The following is a 22140-nucleotide window of genomic DNA, read 5'->3' as shown; positions in this document are numbered from 1 at the left end:
ACTGAAGAGCCAGTGAAAAGAGTCAGTGGAAACCAGGACACAATTTCTCTCACCCTAAAATAAATATCTGAAATATGCCACATGACTCACACCTGAAAAGGGCCTATTTCTTCCCACTGACTGTAAAATGAGCTGGGTCTGACCTGCTCAGCAGCAAATGCCAGTTTTGCAGATAAATAGTGTCAAACATGTTCTGTATCTCTAGCAATGTTTAGTCTTTTTCAGCAGCAGTGCACAAGGACGTGCAGTTTTCCTGGATGAGTTCCACAGGAACAGTATAGAGAGCAAAAATAACGCATTATTCTCCTCCTCATACAGCCAATAACCACTCCCACTCTTTCTTTGTTTTTGCACAGACAGACAAAGAGGATCACATTGAATCTTCTCTCCCTCTGCAACCCTTTTTAAATAACTGCTTGTCAAAACACACAATTACACACACACTGTTCTTCCATTCCTAATTCTCCAGTGTGGAACTCTCCAAATTACAAGGAACCATTGCACTGGTCCTCTTGGATTCAAGTGCTTCATTTGCTGCTATTTGATTATTTGCTGGGAAAGAAACCACATTTAGAAGTAACTTTTTTCCCCTCTTTCCATGAAAGCAGAGATTTAATAATGGTCAGCATCCTTGATAATGCTGGTCATTAGAATTATCTTGTTCTATCTGTCCCTGGGCCTGCATTTCATCTTCCATCAGGTCTTATCAGGATGCTGCAGCTGTCAATTAACCTCATTATCTGCAAGGGAAAAATAGACCCAGAACTGCTGGCTCATGTGATATCTGCAGTGGTGATTAGAAGAAGATTTGGCCACGTGAAAACAACTCTGTTTGCAAGTGAAGAGTCTGCATTTTGTATTGCAGTCCTGAGCTCCCTCCCTGATCAATCCCGTTGTGTGAGGCTGAGGATACCTCTGCACTGTTTGAAATCGTGTCCACATTTATCATCAGTGAGAGGAGAGGAGCATTCCAACCCTCCCTCTTCAAGATCTTTATTTGTTGGCTTACGAACCAAAAATGCTTTCCACATCCTTAATCTCCTTTAATAGATTTTTAAGGCTGTCTGCTGCCAATTCAGATAGACAGTTGCAGTATTTTAATATTTATTATATTTAGAAAAAACCTCCCCGTTTTGCTTTAATGTGAATGATGTCTCTGATTCCTTCCAGACGTCACCCTTACTTCACTGGACCTCTGTACACACCAAGTAAATACTGCTACTGCTCATGAGCGATGTGAAAAAGGAAAAAAACCACCAGAACCACAAACCAAACCTGTCTGGGGCTTGGGGACCCCAGGCAGCCCTTTTGTGCCATCATTGCTTTGCCCTTCCTCACTCTGATCTGCACAGGCTCATGATGTGCAGCTCAGGGATGTGGCAAGGCAGAGATAACAAGCCCAGCTCGAAAGCTGCCAGGAACCAGACAAGCAAAAACACTCTGTAACAAATCCCAGGCACTCAGGGGCAGCCCAGAGTCCATTTGCTGTGTGTCAGAACAGTTGGCTCTTCCAGAGTTAGGCTGGCAGAGATAATTCCCTGATTTTAGGGATGACATTTTTTACAACGAGGGTGGTGAGGTCCTGGCACAGGTTGTCCAGAGGAATTGTGGATGTCCCATCCCTGGAAGTGTCCAAGGCCAGGTTGGAGCACTCTGGTCTAGTGGAGTTTGTCCTTGCCCATGGCAGGGGATTGGATGAGAGGACCCTTAAAGGTCCTTCCCAGCCCAAACTCTTCCAGGATTCCATCATTTTTTCTCCATCCATCATCTGTCTGAGATAAAACAGACTCTTGTGATACTGGACACATTTACAAGGCCCTTGGAGGACAAGTGGATGTTTTTCATATTCTCCTGATGCAGATGCAGGTGCACACATCCTTGGCTTGTGGTCTCACCACTACCCACCTCAGGATGGGTTTAGTGGTGGATGAGGAATTATTGCCCAGCAAGGTACAGCTGGGTGTCATGAATTATGATGCAACATATGCTGGGAAGAGGTGAAGATTCTCAGGCCTTGACTGGAAGACTTTGGCCAAAAAACACTCCTTGAAAAACACATTTGCCAGAGTGAGAGGAGGTTTAGAATCATAGAAACATTGAGGTTCTGGAGCTTTCTCCCCACCATCACCTTTAAATAGCTAATGTTCAGATTATGTTGCTCCTTCCTCCCAGTCTGAATGTGATTGATTTGAAAATGCAGCTTAATTGTCCCGTGGACACACCAGCCCCAGCCATTACACTGAACAGAGGCTGTGTGAGCCCAGAGGATTTGTTAGCATTGAGCCAGCATGAAGGGAATGATGTTCCTGATGCCTTCAGGGTCACCTCTGGTCCAGGAGGAGATTATTGGAGCACAGGCTCAAATATTTGGAAGAACAAAGTCTCTCAGTAAAAACTTTCTGTTATCTGGAGGGGGAAAAATCCCAAAAAACAAAAAACCAGGCAATCTTCCTCTCTCCTTTCCTGTCCTTCCTCTTAATTTTTCCCTTGGGAAAAAATGATACCAACTGTTTAGGATTAAGGAAGAGCAGCACTGTGAGGAGAAAATAAGAGCAAAGCAACATCGTGCAAGGTCCAGTAGAAACCTCCAAGGGTGGAAGTCCCAAGAGCATCACCAGAACCAAAGATGCTTTTTTATAGACGAGCTGTAGCAAATGTCTCTGTGTCAGGCAGGTCTATCCACAGTTCTCCAGCTGAAGGGGTGTTTTCCATGCACATGGACCTGAGAGACCCGTGAAGGGCTGGCACAGGGGCTGACACCATCATTTTCCAGGCTAGTCTTCATCCTTTCCAAATTTTCCACTTATTAAATTGCTGCTTCTTCCACTCTCTGTGCTGCCACGTGCAGCCATGAATCTACAGTTCCCAATTTCCACCAAAAAGTGACTTGAACTGAGTTAAATCCATCTCTGTTTCGTTGACACCCAAAGCCTCCCTGCCCTGAAGGTGGGGTGATTGTCATTGCACTCATCCTTTCCTGCCTGTGTAGCTATCCAGTGGCCTGGAAAGCAATAATTTTGGATTACTCTAAAATTATTTCTCACCCATTTTCCCTGATCGTAGTCATTACACAGCTGAGATGCTTTTTAGCCTTAAATTTGTGACATAGTACTGGAGAGGGAAAAAATAGCCAGGGGTTCACAGATGATCAAATATTGAAAATCACTGCTGAAGAAACACACTGAAAGAAACAAGAAAATTGGCAAACTGCTTCCTTGGGTTTTCCAGGCTCATTCCTGGTGAAAACTGAGTATAGGAAGCATTACTTCTGGTTTCCAAGGATGGGCTACTTAGGAAATTCTAGGCCTCTAAATGTCTTTTCTAAGAGGAAATGGTCTCTAGCTGCTCCATGGGAGGTTCAGGTTGGGTATCAGGGAGAATTTCTTCCTTGAAAAGGTGGTCAGGCACTGGAATGGGCTGCCCAGGGAAGTGGTGGAGTCTCCATCCCTGTGTTCAAGAAACAACTGGATGTGGCACTCAGTGCTCTGGTTTGGTTGACAAGGCCATGTTTGGTCACAGGTTGGACTTGATCCTGGAGGTCTTTTCCAACCTTAAAAATTCTATTAATCTTTAAAATATCTTTCTATTCATCAGCCATCACAAATCTATAAAACACTCCTCTTTCCTCCTGTTTTCACTCTCTACCACATCCACATTTATACTCATCTGTGCAGAAAAACTGCTTTTATATTTGGAATGAATCAAAGTACATAGGAAGGAGGGCATGGGGCTGTGTGAGCATCACCTTGACCCTCTATCCCTTCTTTAGCACTGAATTATCCGTGTGCTGAGGTGCTGTTTGCAGGTGCTGTGCTTCTCTTCCTGGACACAGCTTTTCAGAGGTGCAGAACACAAACCCTGCTCTGGCTGCCCGAGGGCACTGCAGGGCTCTGTGCTGAACCACCTTCCAAGCACTGAGGATAATAATTATTATTTCACCAACACTTTGTTTGTTATTCAGGAATCCCCGGGCTGTTTTGCTTCCCCCCACAGAGCCAATTCCGACTCACATTGCAAATTTCTGCCTAGGATTCTAAGGAGATGATCTGAAGTGCTTCAAATGAGAATGATCGCTGGCAATTTTACTGGGAGAAAATTCCATGCAATCTAAATGATTGTGTTAAGCCAGCCTGCTTGCCTGTCATGATTTGGAAAGCTCTTTGAGAAAAAAAAAAAAGCTCTGAAAGAGATGTCCACAAAAATTGCAGCTCTAAAGCTTATAAAGTCTTTATTACCAGTGCCGACATTTCTGATTGGTTTTTTTCCTAGATTACCAATCCATGTTCATTCAGAGCATTTCATTATGGCCCTAAAGTGTAAAACAGCAGAATGGATAGAATGATGTGCTTTATTGCTCTTAAAAAAGAACCAGAAATGAATAAAAGGAACATTCAGAGTTAGAGGCGCTGCAGCTGGATTGTGTTTTCATGCTCGTTGCAGAAAACCAGCTCCGTGGTTCATTGAAATATTTATCAGCAGAACAGATGCTTCCAAATTATCCAGGATAATCACAAATATATAGAAAATCACCTGCAACTTTGGCCTCTCCCTGCTGGTGGCAAGGCCTTAATTAGATGTGGGTGACCCTGGCCTGAAGCGTCTTGGGAAAACATCGGTATCCAGGGGTTGTGCAGTTATAACTCACGTGTGTGTCAGCATCTGCTTCCATGAGATGGAGGAAAAACACTCTGGAGTTCAGAGCTGTGTTGTTGCTGGTGTTCTCCAGGGGAGACCAGTACCATCACTGCCATTTTTAAATGGGGAAACTGAGGAAGAGAAGTGATGCAATCTGTGCCTTAATTGTGTCTCCCCTGATGGGGGAGGCTTTTTAGAGTCTGTGCCAGGACTCAGAGACAAACGGGACTTTCAGCCTTCTCTTTCTTCTGTAGTTGTTCATTAAATCTTATCTAGAAAGTACAGGCCACTGACGTGACCCAGACATAGCATGAAGCAGATAATGCAGGAAAAGCTGAATTATCAAGATTGCACAGCCCTTTTAAAGGTAAATTAACCAATGAAAACTTAAAACGCAAGATATTTTCACTTTTCTACCAATGTCTAATAAATTATCTAATCACACAGGCAGGAACTGTGGAATTCTTTAGCCAATCATCCCAGACCACTTCTACTGCAGAATATGGGGAAGGAGAAGGAGAAGGAGAAGGAGAAGGAGAAGGAGAAGGAGAAGGAGAAGGAGAAGGAGAAGGAGAAGGAGAAGGAGAAGGAGAAGGAGAAGGAGAAGGAGAAGGAGGTCTGGAGAACAACAACAATCCTCCATTTTGATGTTTCTTGCTTTTATCTATTTACTATATTAATAAACCCAAAACGTCTAACTGTTTCACCCTGTGACAATCTTACAGAGTATTCTATCACCTAATTCACATCAGTGTAGATTCTAATTCTTCCCAGAGGACAGGCAATTTTCCCCATGGACGAAGGTCAAAGATGGTGTTGTCCAGGAGGTAGAACCCTTCAGAACAGGCAGAGAGAAATATTCTCTGTATTCTGGGTTCCCACAAGAAGGAGAAATGAGCTCACACCATCACTGTCACAACTTCAGCTCAGGTTTTCTATTCATCAGACACAGCCATCACTTCAGAAAAAAGAATAACCTCTGCTTAATTCCTAATGTATTTGCAGGATGTATACTTATTCCTTAAAAAAACACAAAGAGAAGTTGTTTTGAAAGATGAAATGGTGCTACAGCAATTTTGCAATACGTAAATTCCTGCTGCCTGTAGATCTAGTGGTATTAAGTCTGCACGTACTTGGTGAAAAGCCAAGGACGTCATGGGAGACATCTGAGGGATGTACTTTATCTTCAGCTGTAAAAGCACTAAAAATCAGCATGAGCAATGTGTATTATTACAGGAATTATTGACCTTATTTGCACTGAGTGGAAGTACATATGGAAGAGGAGGCTGTAGTGATAGTCCTTCCACATTTATAAATGTAAACATTTATACTGCAGACATCTTCACTTAGTGGAATAAACTCATACTTTACTTTCAGCGGAGACGAGCTATTTTAAGAATCTCTTCTCTAAGAGAAAATGGGTTGAATCCCAGACTTGTATCTTTTCCAATGTTTCTAAACCTTTCATTCACCACTTGTAAGGATGGAGTAAGTTTGCTCCTGAGGGTTGTGAGATGCTCAGTTACCATGGAATCATAGAAACGTGGAATGGTTTGAGTTGGAAGGGACCTGAAAAAACATCCAGTTCCAACCCCTGCCATGGGCAGGGACACCTTCCACTGTCCCAGGTTGCTCCAAGCCCCGTCCAACCTGGCCTTGGACACTTCCAGGGATCCAGGGGCAGCCACAGCTTCTCTGGGCACCCTGTGCCAGGGCCTGCCCACCCTCACAGGGAGCAATTCCCTCCTAATATCCCATCTAAATCTACCCTCTTTCAGTTTAAAATCACACCCCCCCCCCCCAACTATCCCTACCTGTGTGTAGAATCTGTGTAAAAAATCTGATTAAATGACAAAAACAGAATCTTTAAAGCAGCAGCACAGGTGGAGAGAAGCCAGAGGGATAAAAAACAGAAATGCAAACAGCTACAATTGGATAAAGTGCAAAGATCAGAGCTGATTGAAGAAAGGATGCTGCAACCTTTGTACAAGGGCTTAGACTAAATTGAGTAAGAGAGGAATTAGGTTTTAAGGCAGGCATTAAGTGAATTTGTTATGCTGATGGGAAAAACTAAAAAGACAGAAAGCATTTGTGTCGGGCATAGGCAGATCTCACTCTTGCTAATCTTGCTAGTGCAGGGAAAAAAACCCAACAACTCATAAACCACCAATTTTTTAGGATGAGAATGTGTTATATCCACCTTCTGTAGTGTCAGCATCTTAGAATCAGACAATGAATGCTTTGATTGAACAGAGAGCAGAAACAAAGCTGGTATTTAAAATAAGTAACGTGTGAAGAACTGTTCATTTCAAATGTAAAATATGTGCAGAGTTACACTGAATTTTGAGATAGTCTTGCTGTGACAAAAATACAAAAGAAGTTATATTAAACCCATTGAATTAATTTGCTGTTTATTGTAAGGCTACGTAAAGCAAGTATAAATGATTAATAGAAATGGAAGTGAGACATTTCAAAGATAAAAGAAAGTGCTAAAGAATCATTTTTGGGGAGCTTTTCCCTGAAATGACATTGCACCATGTCTTTCTGCCATGTGAAACACGAGGCCTTTTGTTCTGCATAACTTTGATTTTTATAATTAACTCACTCTGTTTTGCTTTCTGTAACAGGTATTTCTCTGTGTAACCCTAATAATGATCCTTGTTACTGTTGAGGGAGAACTGCCAAAATCAGGTTATCCATCAGCTGTTTAAAGAAAACATAAGAAATTCAAAAAGCAAAGTGATAAATTTCAGAATAGAAATCCAGACCCAAACAAGAAGAGAGGGTGGTGGTTTTATTTATTTGCCTGTTTCTTTGAATGTTATTAATTACCTCAGAAAATAAGATGAATGGATTTTCTTTTTCATATTTTGAGAATATAGGATATTATTGAGTATATTTTGAGAATATGGGAATGTCCTATATTCATCAGAACCTTTGCCTGTCTAATCCAGTCTTCTCTTTGCCCTGAAAAGGTAAATTAGATGAAAATGTAAGAATCTGATGTCTAGGGTAATATATTTTGTTATTTTTGCCTTGACCTTTAGCAATTGCAGACTGATTAAAGCTGTCAAGTTGTAACATACCCTACTAAATTTATTTCAACATTATTAATGTTTCCTCTGGATAATCTTGCCAATTTTTTTTAATTTTCCAATCCTTTTGGTTTAAACTGTACTCTTGCTCCCTGTCATTTTTTACGGAAATGTGTTCCATCACTGGAAATTGTCTTATGAAGTATTTCCCTTTATCAGGGTTAAGTTCTACACCTTCCCATTCATCTGGCACCAGAAGCCATTAAAATTTACCCATTTATTGAAGTCAGTGATTTATTTTTGGATAAATCATCTCCTTTAAGTGGCAAACAGACTTGTCTTGGAGATATCCAGCATGGGATTCATCTCACCCACCCTTGGATGTTGACAACACAGGTTCCTTAAAGTCAGTGGAGAGAAACAGCACTTTTAGGATATGATTTTTCTCATTTATCCACATGCCTCCCTCAGGCTGATGTGATACATGCACTGGTTTCTGGCAACTATGAACGAGATTTCTGTGACTTGACAGGGAAACAAGGATTAGTTCAGCTACAGGCACCTCCACTGAAGATATATCCAACCTCAGATTAGATGAATCCCTCAGGTATTACAGACCTCCCTCTTTCTCTGGGACATTATTGCAGTAGTTACTTTTTCTACTTCTTTTTTTATTTCTGAAATGCATTTGCTTGGCTTTTGCTTCCTAACTTTGGCTTTTGCTTTTCTCTTCTATGTTTGACAGAGCCCAAGCAGAAAGCCTTCTCCTGTTGTGAATATTTTATCTAATTTATTGGTTTTTTATGTTCATGTTAGAGGAGATGAAGAGAGAAATTTTGGATGAACCTGCCTTTGGTTGTTTGCACAGAATTTTGTGGATGTCTCTGGATCCCTGGAAGTGTCCAAGGCCAGGCTGGATGCAAGCAGGGATAGTGGAAGGAGTCCCTGCCCACAGCAGGGGTAGCACTGGATGATCTTTAATGTCCTTTCCAACCCAAACCATTCTGTGATTCTGTGCTTTTCATGCTCAGAGAAGGGAACAGAGGCCACAGTCTCCTGTAGGAGATCAGATTTTATATCAGTGTACACTAAAATGCAAAGGGTTTTATGCAGCATGGGAACAGCAGAAGAGATTTCTGCTAGAGAAGGAAAAGGATTTTTAGCTTTGTCATATTCCATTTAAGAAAACTGGTTTTCAGCCAAGTGCAGGGGAAGAAAAATTACACAGAAAATAAAAAATACAGGAAAAAAGCAGGGGAAAACAGAACATATCTGAATGCAATTAGCAGTTGCACTCCAGTGACAAAGCATATTCCATATTTCAGAGTCTGGCTTACTAAATGATGATAAACTACCAGCAGCAGCAGACACAGCTACTCCCTTTGTGTAAGCACAAGTAGGAGATATTTTGTAATGGCTAAAGGTGCATTTTCAATCCCTGATTTATCTTGGAAGTTGCTATTTCACATATAAATTCTATATAAATGCAGCACCCAGAACTGAAGACAGTGTATTAAGAAAGAAAAAAATATACGTAATAGAAGGAGTAAGAAATTGAGATAATGAAGTTCTGAGAGAAATACAAAACAAATAAAATTTTCTCCATAGATAAAAGATGACTCCACACAGAGAATGACATCAGGTAAAACAGCAGAGGCATCAGTTCCTCAAGGAAAACTCCACGAGTTGTATTTGCAAATGTAGCCATGGGCTCCTTCCATTAAAACCCCTTCATGACAGCTTGGCTAACCCCGACTTGATGCTCAGGCCAATCATAGACCTTCTGCAGTCCTCACTGGAGGGTTATTTGCCTCCATTTGAAGGAAAAGAGAATTTTTTGGTCTTCTGCAGCTGAATTTTTTTCCAGCTGTCCTCCTCCAGCAGTGGAGAATCTCTCCAAAGTGTTTCATGCAAGAAGAGAAGGCCAAGATGTCAAACTGAAGGTATTTTGAGAATCAAAGACCTTGAGCACCATTGGATAACCCTCACCTCACCAGGAGTGCAGCAAGGAATGAACTCAAGACATCCTGTCAGAGCAATTAAAAGAAAAACACTTGGCTGCAGGGTTAGGGGAGCAATCTGTCTGTGCCTGCAGATAAAGGAAGGCAGAACTGTCCCAAGTGGCAAAAGCAGCTCATAAATCACGAGAGCTCAGATGGGGAGCGTGACCTTTGAATTTAGCCACACGTTGGTCGTTAGTAATTTCAGTAGGAACTGTCTAAGGAGGATGTATTGCATCTTCCAGATGCTGAAAACGGCGCTGGAAGATGAGGGAAGGTGTGTGAGTCAATTCAAGGTGGGAGCTGAAGAGATCAGCGACTTCCTCAAATCTGCTTCATTATTGCCTTTATTATGCTTTAAGAAAGGAGATATTTTCTCAGGCAGGGCTTAGGCTACAAACCCTCAGATGAATGATCTGGAGCACAAAAGTTCTCAGGTGGACCACCCTTCAATCATCTTCAAGATCTGAAAGTGAGTATTTTATTAGGTGACTTTTAAAGGAAGAGTTAATAGATTCTGATAGTTATCCACGCTATTTGGATAGAATAATGCACCTGAAAGGAGACTTCTGCTCATCAGTCACACTCAGATAAATATCCAGGAATGCCTGAATGCCCGGTGGAAGGTTTTCTCCATGCTTGTTGGCAAGCAGGAACCACAGATAACTTTCAGCCTTCGGAGAATACCTATTTCTTCAAATATTTCTAGTTTAAGCTCCTTATCTCACTACAATCAATATCCATATCTCACTACAATCAATATCCACCATTCTAAGAATTGATAAGGAATACTCCTTCAGCCTGTATTTATTCATGGTTTCATTTCTTTCGAAACATTCACAAATTCTTATTAAACACAAAGGCTTTGTGCATATTGAGCTTCTTTACAGCTGTAGGTGGGAATTAAGACAGAGATATCAATTAATCTTTCTGAAGACCACCAGTTATTGATATTTGGATTATGAGAGAAGGCACAGATTTATGTTCCATGGTATTTTTATGCTGCTTTTCCCAATTCTTTCTACAGAGTGTCAAAAACTTTGGTTGAGAAATAAATCTTTGCAGTAACTCTTTCAGTGAAAAAAGGTGTTTGAAATTCTGTTTCGGGAAATAAAAAATATATTGTTAAATTTTGGGGTTTTTTTATTAAATATCTGTTTGGGAAATTGAAAATATCCCTGACCAAATCATTGACTTCTGGCGCTACTTAAGGACAAGCCTCTCATTGTGCTATCTCACCACTCCTCCTGCAACCACCACCCCCCAACAAACAAAACAAGACAAGGAGAAGACAAAAATATTTCACTGGAAATTTCAATTTTCTCTGCCAAACCTCCTGCTGACCCTTAGGGGGACACAAGTGACAGCTCAGAGCTTATCCCTGAGAGCTTCTCAGCACTTTGTTGCTGCTTCCCATGGCCAGTGCTGCCAACACCCAGTCCCTTTTCTTCTCTGTGCTCCTACAGACTGCCCAGAAAAGTGGTGGAGTCACCATTCCTGGAATTGCTCAAAAATCATGTGGATTGGCAATTGAGGACATGGTTTAGTGGAGAACAAGGTGGTGCTGTTGGGCTGGTAATTGGGATTGGTGATTTTGAAGGTCTTTTCCAACCTTGATGATTCTGTGATTGTTAAAAGGCAGAAAACTTCATTTATCTGTGTTTGTTCTTGGATGTGAATGGATGGAAAATTGGACTTCCAGGAGCAAAGCAAGTGAAGAGAAATCCTGGGCTGGCTCTCACCTCGACTGTGGGAATAGCTGGTGTCTTCCATGTGAAACTTGAATATGCCTTTGGATATGACAACAGGAGGTTCAGAGGCTCACCATGACAAAATCCAGAGCCCCAGCCTGGGCTTAAAGTGCAGTTTGAACAGCAGACTCCTTCCACACTCCCGTGGAACTGGAAGTTCTCCTCGTCAGCTTTATTTTCTGTCAGACATAAAGCACCTTTTTGTGTTCTTTGAGACTTTGCATGTCTTTTCCTCCTGATAAAGAGGTGCTGTCAGATAATTATAAACAATTCCTTCAGTGGGTGCCAAGTATGGGAACACAGTGCAAACATTGTTGGTCTCTGTTCCAATTCCAATTTTATCCAGCTTTCAGAAGGAGAGAAACTCCCAGATGTTTCTGATGTCCCCTGATGGTCACAGGAGGGCTCTATCCCCAGAAACAGAGGACACAGAACACAGAAATCCCTAGAAAATTAATCCATCTAAACTCCTTAAGTGTGGTAGGATGAATCTTGGCCATGGAGCAATAGAGGAGTTATAAGCAGAACTGCAAGAATGCTGCAGCTTTCGGTTCAGATCGAAATAGATATTTATATAATAAATTACATAACACGTATTTAAAGGTGTATTTATAAAATGCATTTCTGTAAATCATATATGGCAGTCAGGTGAACTCCTTGGTGATGTGACAATGCGAAACTTGCAAGCATTTTTTAAAAAAGGTAGAAAGGAGGACCCTGGGAACTCCTGACCTGCCAGCTTCACCTCTGTGCCTGAGAAGATCATGGAACAGATCCTCCTGGAAGCTGTGCTGGGGCTCCTGGAGAACAGGGAAGTGATTCAGGACAGTCAGCACAGATTTGCCAATGGCACATCCTGCCTGACCAGCCTGGCAGCCTTCTCTGATGGGGTGGCTCCATCAGTGGACAAGGGGAGGGCTGCAGATGTCATTTATCTGCAATTCTGTAAAGCCTTTGACACATCTTCCCCCCAACATCCTTCCCTCTAAATTAGAAAGAGGTGGATTTGATGAGTGGGCTGCTCAGCAGATAAGGAATTGCTTGGATGGTCACATCCAGAGGGTTGTGGTCAGTTGCTCAATGTTCTAATGGACATCAGTGGTGTCCTCCAGGGGTCTGTATTGGGGTCAGCACTGATGAAAATCTTCATTAATGACACAGACAGTGGCATTGAGCACAGCCCCCGCTAATTTGCAGCTGGCACCAAGCTGAGGCTGCAGTGACATTCCTGAAGGATGGGGCAATCCAGAGGGACCCAGGCAAGCTCCAGAAGTGACACATGGACCTCATGAGGCCCAACAAGGCCAAGTGCAAGGTCCTGCATGTGTTTGAGGCAGCCCCTGGTATCAATACAGGCTGGCAGGAGAATGGGTTGGGAGCAGACCTGTGGAGAAAGACTTGGCGATGCTGGTGGGTGACAAGGTGTGACAACAGAAAATGTAAGACTGTCTGCACTGAGTTAGACCAGAAGTCAGCAAGTCCAGCAAGGTCCCACAGAGAATGTTAGAAAGGGGCAAGCATTAACACAGAAGTGCCCTAAATTCCCTCTCAGCATCTACTGAAAAGTGTTTCAGAAATCTTCAGAGCCAGAAGTGGTCTCATGACATTTCATTGCCTTTATGGACTTTTCCTCCATGGAGTAGCTTTGAATCCTTGGAAGCTTCTAGCATCCCTCAGGTCATGTCACAATTTTTGTTTAAGACTTTTTTGTTGTTTTGAACCAGGCCATCCCGATTTTTTTTCCTTTTTGGCATCTTTCCATCCTTGCATTAGGAAGAAGGGTGGACATTGTTTTCCTCATTTACCTTCTCAATGCCATTTTTATATGCACGCCATTTTCTGTCTCAGCAATCTCTGTACATTAAGTTGAAGGCTCCTAATCTAGAGCAATTCCACAGGCATAATTCCCATGATGACCTCCTGTTGTGTCTTGTTCATCATTACTTTGCCTGTTTTCACTCTCTCAGAGAAGCTCACACACACTCCCTTCTGCTGACTCCCTCCAGTGGGGATGTAACTTCCATTGGAGGATGATTCACACTATGTAATTTCTTTAAACAGCTGATCATGAATCACAAGAAGTTGTCAAAGGGCATCTTTAGCTTATTTACCTGAGAAGAGGAAAGAACAAATTCTCTCCTCACGCCAAGTGAAGCTGGAGCTCCAGAAAGAGGAGGTAGGTCAGGTAGGGAAAAGAATTTTGAATTTATTGGTGACTGTACCCTTGACTTCAAGAGCAGTGGGATACTGGAGCCTTGCACCTGAGCTATTCACTCTGTTAGTAGATTTTGTGTATCTAAAACGTTCCCAGAGGAGCTGCAGGAGATGCATGACTGGATACAGGAATCACAGGGTTTGTTTCAAATCAATTCCCTTTGAGGGTATTGTGTTCAATGGCCTCCCATCCGCTCAGCTGGGATGGAATTTCCAGCACCTCAGCTCTCACTGGTGGCTGCTCTCACACCTTCCAGCCTCCTGAGGTGCACAGCTCTGGGGGCTAAGCTACTTTATATTTACTAAGAGGTAAAAGCAGTCACGCAATGGGATACCTGCTGCTCTTCAGGTTCATGGTTTGAGTCACTGCCTTTTAACACTGTGGTGCAGAGCTTTGTCTACCCACCAGGACTGTCCCAGCAGACCACAGCAGGTGAGGGATTCAGGATACTGCATCCCCCCGGCTCTGGACACAGTGCCACGAGCAGAAATGCCTTTGAACAGCACAGCTCACTCACATGGCTAAACAGGGAACAAATGACTGCACTGTCTGCATCATACTCCCACCAGATCTTGTCCTCAGGAATGAGGAATTGCCTCTTTCTGACTGTTGGGAATCTTCTGGTTGGTGGGAAGTGACTGAGGAATATGGAGACCAGAGGGTCCCACCTGTCACGAGGTATTTTTCAACCTCACACTGCACAAGAGAACTTTCCTCTCCTCTGGGTCTCCTTTGCATGCCCAGCACAGCTTGACCATCACACCAGAGGATCTGCAGGCCAGTCAGGCCTGGCAGGAGGGATCTCAGTGTGGGTGGCAGGCTGTGGCTCTATCTGGAGGCAGTTCTTGTCCAGCAGAACAAGACATGTGGGTGAGCCTCAATATTCCAGGCTTGTCAAACCTGATAGTGAAAGAGGGATTCATTTCATTAACCATTAGAGGTCTAGAGTGGAGAGAAACAGGCACATTTAGAAACAGGCACAGCTCCTTGGAGCTGCTTTCAGTATCTCCTTGGGCTGGGATATTCCAGTGGTTGCACTGATAACACCTGAACTTAAAACGAAGGCAGAGGTGCTTGGCCAGCTCAGATCCAGTTGTCCAGTTAATTAAATCACACCTCAGGTGTCAAAATAAAAAAGCCAGGACCTCCTAATAAAATACCTTTAACCCAGTCTCAGCACATATTCCTGAAACCAGGTCACACATGTAGGAGGATGGATGGATGGATGGATGGATGGAGGGATGGATGGATGGATGGATGGATGGATGGATGGATGGATGGATGGAAGGATGGATCAGCAGGAACACACACTTTGGCCTCAGGAAGCCTCCTCCTGCCCCCCTCAGTCCCTCATACCAGCCAAGAGAATGGTTATTGTGCTTTACACACACTTAAATAATAAAGACCTATTTAATAGACTGCTCAGGAGGATAACAATAAAACACCATTTGCCTGGAAGTGGCTTAATTGTTTTTCTACTCATAAAAATGGACTTCTTTGGGGAACAAAGTTCTTGGATAGACTCTCCTGACTACTTCAGTAGGAAACCTGATACTAAAATCAGCTGAGATCATCTAAGGTCATCCAACTGCTGCTGGATATGGGCCACTAGATGATTCTTTTGGCCCACTGCCCTTCTCCTGGGAAAGATAGGGAGCAGATGTTGGATCAGCACATAATAATTGAACACCTGGGAGTCTTCTTCCATGCTTTGCAAGCTAAGGCAGCATCTCACTGCAGGGCTTTTGAGGCAGGACTGCCATAAATTCTGGGAGTTTTGAGAGAACACAGGGTTTTGGTTTTGTTTTCTCGTGGGTGTTTTTGGAGCAGGGGAAGAGGTCCTTTAAGTCCTCAGAGTGAACATAGATGCTTTTTTGTGGGAAGAACAAACATTGTGTTGTGGAGGGCTTTTTGTCCTACATCATCTAAAGCCCTTCATTATCGAGTGCACCCTCAGGAATTTGGCCAATGACACTGATCTGGTGGTGTGGTGGACACGCTGGAGGGAAGGGATGGATCCAAAGGGGCCTGGACAGGCTGGAGAGGAGGGTCTGTGCAAACCTCTTGGAGTGCAACAAGGCCCAGTTCAAGGTGCTGCACCTGGGTTGGGGCAATCCCAAGCATAAAAACAGGTTGGGCAGGGAATGGATTGAAAGCAGCCCTGAGAAGACTTGGAGGTGTTGGTGGATGAGAGGCTGGACATGACCCAGCACTGAGCACTCCCAGCCGAGAAAGTCAATTGTGCCCTGGCTGCATCAAAAAAAGTTGAGCAGCAAGTTGAGGGAGGGGATTCTCTCCCTCCACTCTGCTCTGGTGAATCCCCACCTGGAGAGCTGGGTCCAGCTCTGGCATCTCCAACATAAGAAAGATGTGGACATGTGGAGAGAGTCCACAGGAGGCCACAAATTTGATCAAAGGGCTGGAGCCCCTCTGCTCTGGAAACAGGCTGGGAGAGCTGGGGGTGTTCACCTGGAGATGAGAAGGCTCCAGGGAGAGCTCAGAGCCCCCTTCAGTGCCTAAAGGGGCTCCAGGAGAGCTGGAGAGGGACTTTGGAATACCACATGACGTGATGGGACAAAGAGGAACGGCTTTAAACTGAAAGAGGGCAGGGTTAAATGGGATATTAGGAAAAAATTTTTTACAGTGAGGGTGGGGAGGCCCTGGCACAGGGTGCCCAGAGAAGCTGTGGCTGCCCCTGGATCCCTGGCAGTGTCCAGGCCAGGCTGGACGGGGCTTGGAGCAGCCTGGGATAGTGGGAGGTGTCCCTGCCCATGGCAGGGGGTTGGAATGTGATCTTGAAGGTCCCTTCCAACATAAATCATTCTATGATTCTATAATCTTTCATTTGTTTTCTTTCGTCTCTTATCCAGTAAAGTTACCAAAAGCTGTGAGATGTGACTAGAGAAGACGGCAGGCCTGGAGGAAAACATCCAAAAGAAAGCTTTGAAAGTTCTGGTTGATTCTTTAGTCTGCTCCATGGTGCTGGAACAAAACCAGAGCTGAGTGCATTCACAGCATGTCTGTACAAGGTTTTCTCCAGAGGAGGCATCTGAGCAGCCACGGGGCTGTGACTGTGCCAAGGGACTGGAGCAGGGCTGGCGGGGCTGCTGCTTCTGCTGGGGGGCTGTGCCCTCCAGGCTCCTGCACCTGGGCTCAGAGCCACAGGGACACACAGGAACTGGGCCAGGGCTTTCCACGCTGGGCAGGTCACAAATTTAGTTGATTTTATGACAAAATTGCCTTTTTTTCTCTCCTTTGTTTAAAGGAATTAGGGTGAAGGCAAGGAGGAGCTGAAATTAATTCATGTGTTATGGGAAATTGAAGATGGGAGATGCAGAAAATGAAGGGGAAAGGGTAAAAACCTGGAGAAAAGGAGGCTCAGGAGAGACCTTATCACTCTCTACAACTCCTTGACAGGAGGTTGTAGCCAGGTGGAGGTCAGTCTCTTCTCCCTGGACAAGAGGAAATGGCCTCAAGCTGTGCCAGGGGAGTTCAGGTTGGACATCAGGAAGAATTTCTTCACTGAAAGGGTTGTCAAGCACTGGAATGGGCTGCCCAGGGAAGTGGTGGACTCTCCTTCCCTGGAAGTGTCCAAGGAATGACTGGATACAGCATTCAGTGCTCTGTTTAGTTGACAAGAGGGTGTTTGGTTAAAGGTTGGAATCAATGACCTCGGGAGTCTTTCCCAACCTTAATGATTTTGTGATCCTATGGAAAGATAAGCAGAGGACAGGGCTTCCACAACAGGAAGAGCAGTAGTAGGTATGCAGGTGTCATGGAATTTCAGGGTAATTAGAAGAACCTCATTAGCAGGCAGCTGCTCTTCCAGCACATCTCCGAATCTGGGTAAGGATGTGGGCATTCAGCATCTCAGACTCTTGGCACGGATCTGAGGGGCCTGAGAGCAGCATGGTTAACAGCAGCAAAATCAGCGTGGGGCCAAGTGTCCCCATGGGATACCCTGGCACAGGATGGGAGCTCAGGCTCCTTTAGTGGTCATTTTCCAGGTCTGGAGAGCCTCCCCTCGAGCATTGTGCAGAAGGGAGCAGTGCCTGGATGCTTTTGACAGGTGACACCCTGCTCTTCTGCAGGTACCGGCCAGGGAACCAGCTGGACATCCCCTCTTCGCAGCCATCTCAGCCCTCCTTACAGCTCCCCTCCACTGGATTTCCAGCAACAGGTGCCACTCCTGAGCTGCTGTTCCAGGGATCCCGTTGCTGGGTAGCTCTGTGGCACTGCAGGACAGTGCAGGTGCTGCTGTTCCTGGGCAGTCACTTCCCTCCCTGGGTGTGCATCTGCTGTGGGAGGGGAGAGAATCCTTTCCCCAAGCTCAGAGGGCTCAGCCTGGGCACAGGCCACCTGCCCATCTGCAAACACCATCTGAAAAATGCCGCTTCCAGCTGGAATTCCTGCTCTGCTCCCCCTCAGTTCCCCTCCCTGACAACTCCAGCTACTTTATCGCTTGTCTTTGCAATCAACTCCGCAGGTCCGGGAGAAACTGGCTCCCTTCATCCTCCCTCGCACAGCCCCCTCTCCCTCCCAGCAGCGATGCCAACCTCCCTCCCATCGCCGTGTGCTGCTGACCCTGTCACAGTAATGATACAGGAAATAAAAATTTCTGGGACAGCAGAAACGGGGTTAAGGTGACAGAGTGAAGGCAGAATTGGGGGAGGTGGGAGAAGGGAAAAAAAAAAAGGGGGGAAAGGGTGTTCGATTTAAGAAATTTGATTTGAATAAATCCCTCCTCCCGCTCCTCCTCATTGGTTTCTTTTTCTCCTCCATATTAATGAAGCAGCCAAGGAGAAGCTATTGGTTCCGTATCGCTTTCCCTTTGCTCAGGCACTCGGGGGAGGAGGTGTTTGCATTTCTCCGCAGGACCAGCTCGCTTTGCAGAGCATTGTCTGGGTATGAGAATCACACACAGGCACAGAGGCAGGGGCGAGCGCACCGGAGCATCTCACCCCGGCACAGCATCTCAGCCAGCCTGAGCACCCCTCTCGTTCCCCGCCCCGCCCCGAACACCGACAGCCCCCCTTAAAAAAGAAAAAACCAAAAAATAGAGAGGAAAAAAAAGTTTTAAAATATCCCGCCTCCCCTCTTGGCTTTATTTTTTTTTGTTGTTGTTTGGGTTTTGGTGGGGTTTTTTTGTTTTTTTTTTTCTTTCTTTCTTTTTGATTTAGCGATGGCAAATTCCTTCACGGCCAGGAGCTGGCCCATCCCCTGAGCAAAGGCAGCCTGGACATGACCGGCAGGCGAGGGAGGAGGAATTTGGATTCCCTTCGGAGGCGCCGACCCCTCCTCCGGCCGGGGGGAGCGCGGCCGCGGCCGCTCGGAGCCAGCGCGGGCAGCGGGGCCGGAGCGGCTCCCCGCGGCCACTGTCCCCCCGCGGCCACTGTCCCCCCGCGGGGATGCGGCATCTCCAGCGCCGGGACGAGCCCTGCTGCAATGGTGAGTCCTTCCCCGGCCTCCCCCCGCTCCTCCCGGGGCAGCCCCATCCCCCGAGCCCGGGGATGCCACAGCGGCGCTGCCGCAGCCGGCGAGGGAAAGGAGCCGGCGGCTTGTCTGCGAGTGACATTGATTTACCGGCTCGTCCCTCGGCGTCCCCAGGTCCTGGGAATACTTCTTTAGGGGGGAATTGCATGCGGGCTTCCTGCCTTCGGCAGGCTCGGAGGATGCGTCCTCCAGATAGATTTGGTTCTTTGCAAACAAATCAATCTCCCTTCGCAGGCGGTGACAGGTTAAGGCGCTCGGTGTGGGAATCGCGTCTGGTTTTAACACAATATGGCTGGTAAATAAAACCTGATTGCTAACAGCCCCGCCGCCGCTGTCGGCATTTCCGAGCTCAAGGCTCCCGATGCAGCTCTGCATCTTCACCTGCCGCAGAAACTCTGATTCACCCTTCAAGCAGTGCAGCAGGACTCGCTTGTTTTTACTGTGGGGTAGTAAGGGAAAACTGCGGTTAGTGTGCCTTTGACCTCTGCTCGCGTGCGTCTGGGCACTTCTTATCAGTGTTTGAACAGCTGGTTCTAATAATACCATCCTCATGCAGAGCACATCTCCAGTCAGGGGGATGGCACACAGGACAGGCTCTTTTCCGCTGTGCTCTGAATTGAGGATGTCCAGCGTTCAGGTATGTGCTGGAATCTGAGGAGTTTACAGCCAGTGAGAGGAACAGAATGCAATCATGCAGCTTGCTGTGCAGAGCTGGAAAATGCACGGGGAAAAAAGGGAGATTTGATTAGTGACACACGGGTGTTTATGGCTACAAGATCATCCCACTTACACAGCAGCAGATCTGGAAGAACTCCCTGGAAGTGGATTTCTTCTGCCTCTGATCTGCAGGTGAACAGAATCTGGCCTTTAGCTTGAGGGATGTATTGGAGTAGCACTGGAGGTAGCTATAATAAGAAGAAAATCTTAACTAAAGTGAATAAGGCAGCAAAGTGACGTGATTCTTTCCCAGGGAATTATCAATTACCATCTGTCTGGTGCATGTTAATTACAATGCAAGTGGTGGACTGGTACAGCAATATGTAACTGAAGCAGCTTGTTGGATTTTTTTATTTAATCTGTTGGAGTCAAAAAAACAAATGGATTTGCACTTGCTGTTATTTGGGTGCACAGCCCCCTCTCTCCTCTGCTCAGCCTATGCAGCACTGGTCAGGTACAGCAGGGAAACGCTTCCGTGGCTAATCCAAGGGAATGTTGGATTACTGGAGGTTAATGATAGCACGGAGGCAAACTCCTGAAAGTGCTCCTGGTGTAGCTGCAGAGCAGGGAGGTGTTATACAAGCATCTCTGGCTAATGCCAAACACCCTGGAGCTGGCTTGGAAGAAGTTGTCCTATCGGATGGGTAAGGCAACGCTGCTCCGATTTGGTGAATGATTAAGGAATGCTGGTCAGGGCAACAACGGGAGTTGGATTCAAGTTGATGTGTCTGCTTGTGTCTGGGTTGTGGTCTTCCACCTTTATTCCCACTTGTTTCCATGTGCTGAGGGCAAGGCTTGCTGCTTTGCTGTCATTCAGGACAGCTCCAGTTGATCTGGCTTTGTCCCGGCCATTTATCTCGGGCAGCGCAGGGCGGAAGATTTCCGCTGTTTTGTTCTCTCCATCCAAAGGCATGTGTGAAGGGCTGGGAGGATAACCATGGGCACTGCACAGCCTTCAAGGTCACGGGGGGCTTTTTCTTGCGATAAACACACTTATTTCTCTTTAAGCAGGCTTTGTGATCGCTCCTTGGCTTTAGCTTTCCATCATCCTTTGGGGTCCCTGCAGCAAACTGGAGGGCTCCTTTCTCCCTGTGGGTTTAAGATGTCTGCTGTTGGCACGGTGGTGCCACAGCCTCACGGAGCTGCCCAGACCTGCTGCTGTCGGTGTTTGTGAGGCTCACAAACACGGAGGCAGGAGCTCTGTTGTGGGATGCTACCAGGCAGAGAAAACCTGAGATTTCTGAGCTTGTGGGCTGCACTGCTGAGCACGTTCAGACCTTTGTTCATCGTGTCTCTCCTCATTTGGCTGACTGAGGCGGCATCCTGGAGATATTTTTTCCCAGGGTTGAGTTCCATATGTGCCTGTGCCTTTGCTAAGTTGAGCCCTGTGTCCCTGAGATGATTCATTCCAATGTAGCAGATTTTGTTTGCCTTTCCTTCCTTCTGAGCACACGTAGTACAAACAGTCTAATTCCTAAATTAGCTCAGATTATCTTTTAATGAAACCAGAGTATCTGAGTTAAGAAGCACTGAGAAAAAGTGAACTCAGGGCAGGATCATGCTGCAACTCATATCTGGTGGTGAAACCTGCAGAAATACCAGGTCTTGCAGTTAGTCCTGATTTGACAGAGAAATTGCTTATTTGCCACCATTCCCAGGAGAGAAAAACTGATCTGAGGATATGGAAGTCAGTGGAAATACTGAATTTTATTTCACCCAATTCTTTGGCCGAGAGAGTGCAGCCACAATCTTTAAGTCAATGAAGTGAATTTTTTTGTTGGCTTGTGTTTCCTTGTTTCCATTTCCTCTGCTCCCTTCGCATCCAGCCAATCCCATACCATCTGTGCTTCGGCACACACTGCAGTCAACAGGATTTTGGAGTGAATTTTCCACATCAGGACAGAAGTGGAACAGCTCTGCTGAAAGGGATGTATATGCAGCAGTGAGGAGCTCTCTCTTTTTTGCTATCCACAACTCAAAAGTCATCTTTGCTGACACTGTCTCGTCAGGGTGAGCTGTGGCACCACTGAAACTGGCTGGTTCAGAGTATCCCCGAGGAGACTTTCCCTTGGTGCTGAACTTGTTCTGTTCTTAAGGAATGCTTTGCTTACAGAAAGGTGTTTGGTAGTTTTCCACAACACTACAAGTACTAGAATTCCTGTGTCTGTCATGGCTGCTGAAACACTGTTTGGATTGTAATTGAGTGGGCACAAATATATGGGGAAAAAGGCAGATTTTTTTTTTCAGAAGCTTCCTGGCTGTTTGTCCGCCCCTCACCCCATTGCTTTGCTGGT

This window comes from Coloeus monedula (genome assembly GCF_965178545.1).
Source record: "Coloeus monedula genome assembly, chromosome: 1".
NCBI lineage: Eukaryota > Metazoa > Chordata > Aves > Passeriformes > Corvidae > Coloeus > Coloeus monedula.
This window is presented reverse-complemented; position numbering follows the sequence as displayed.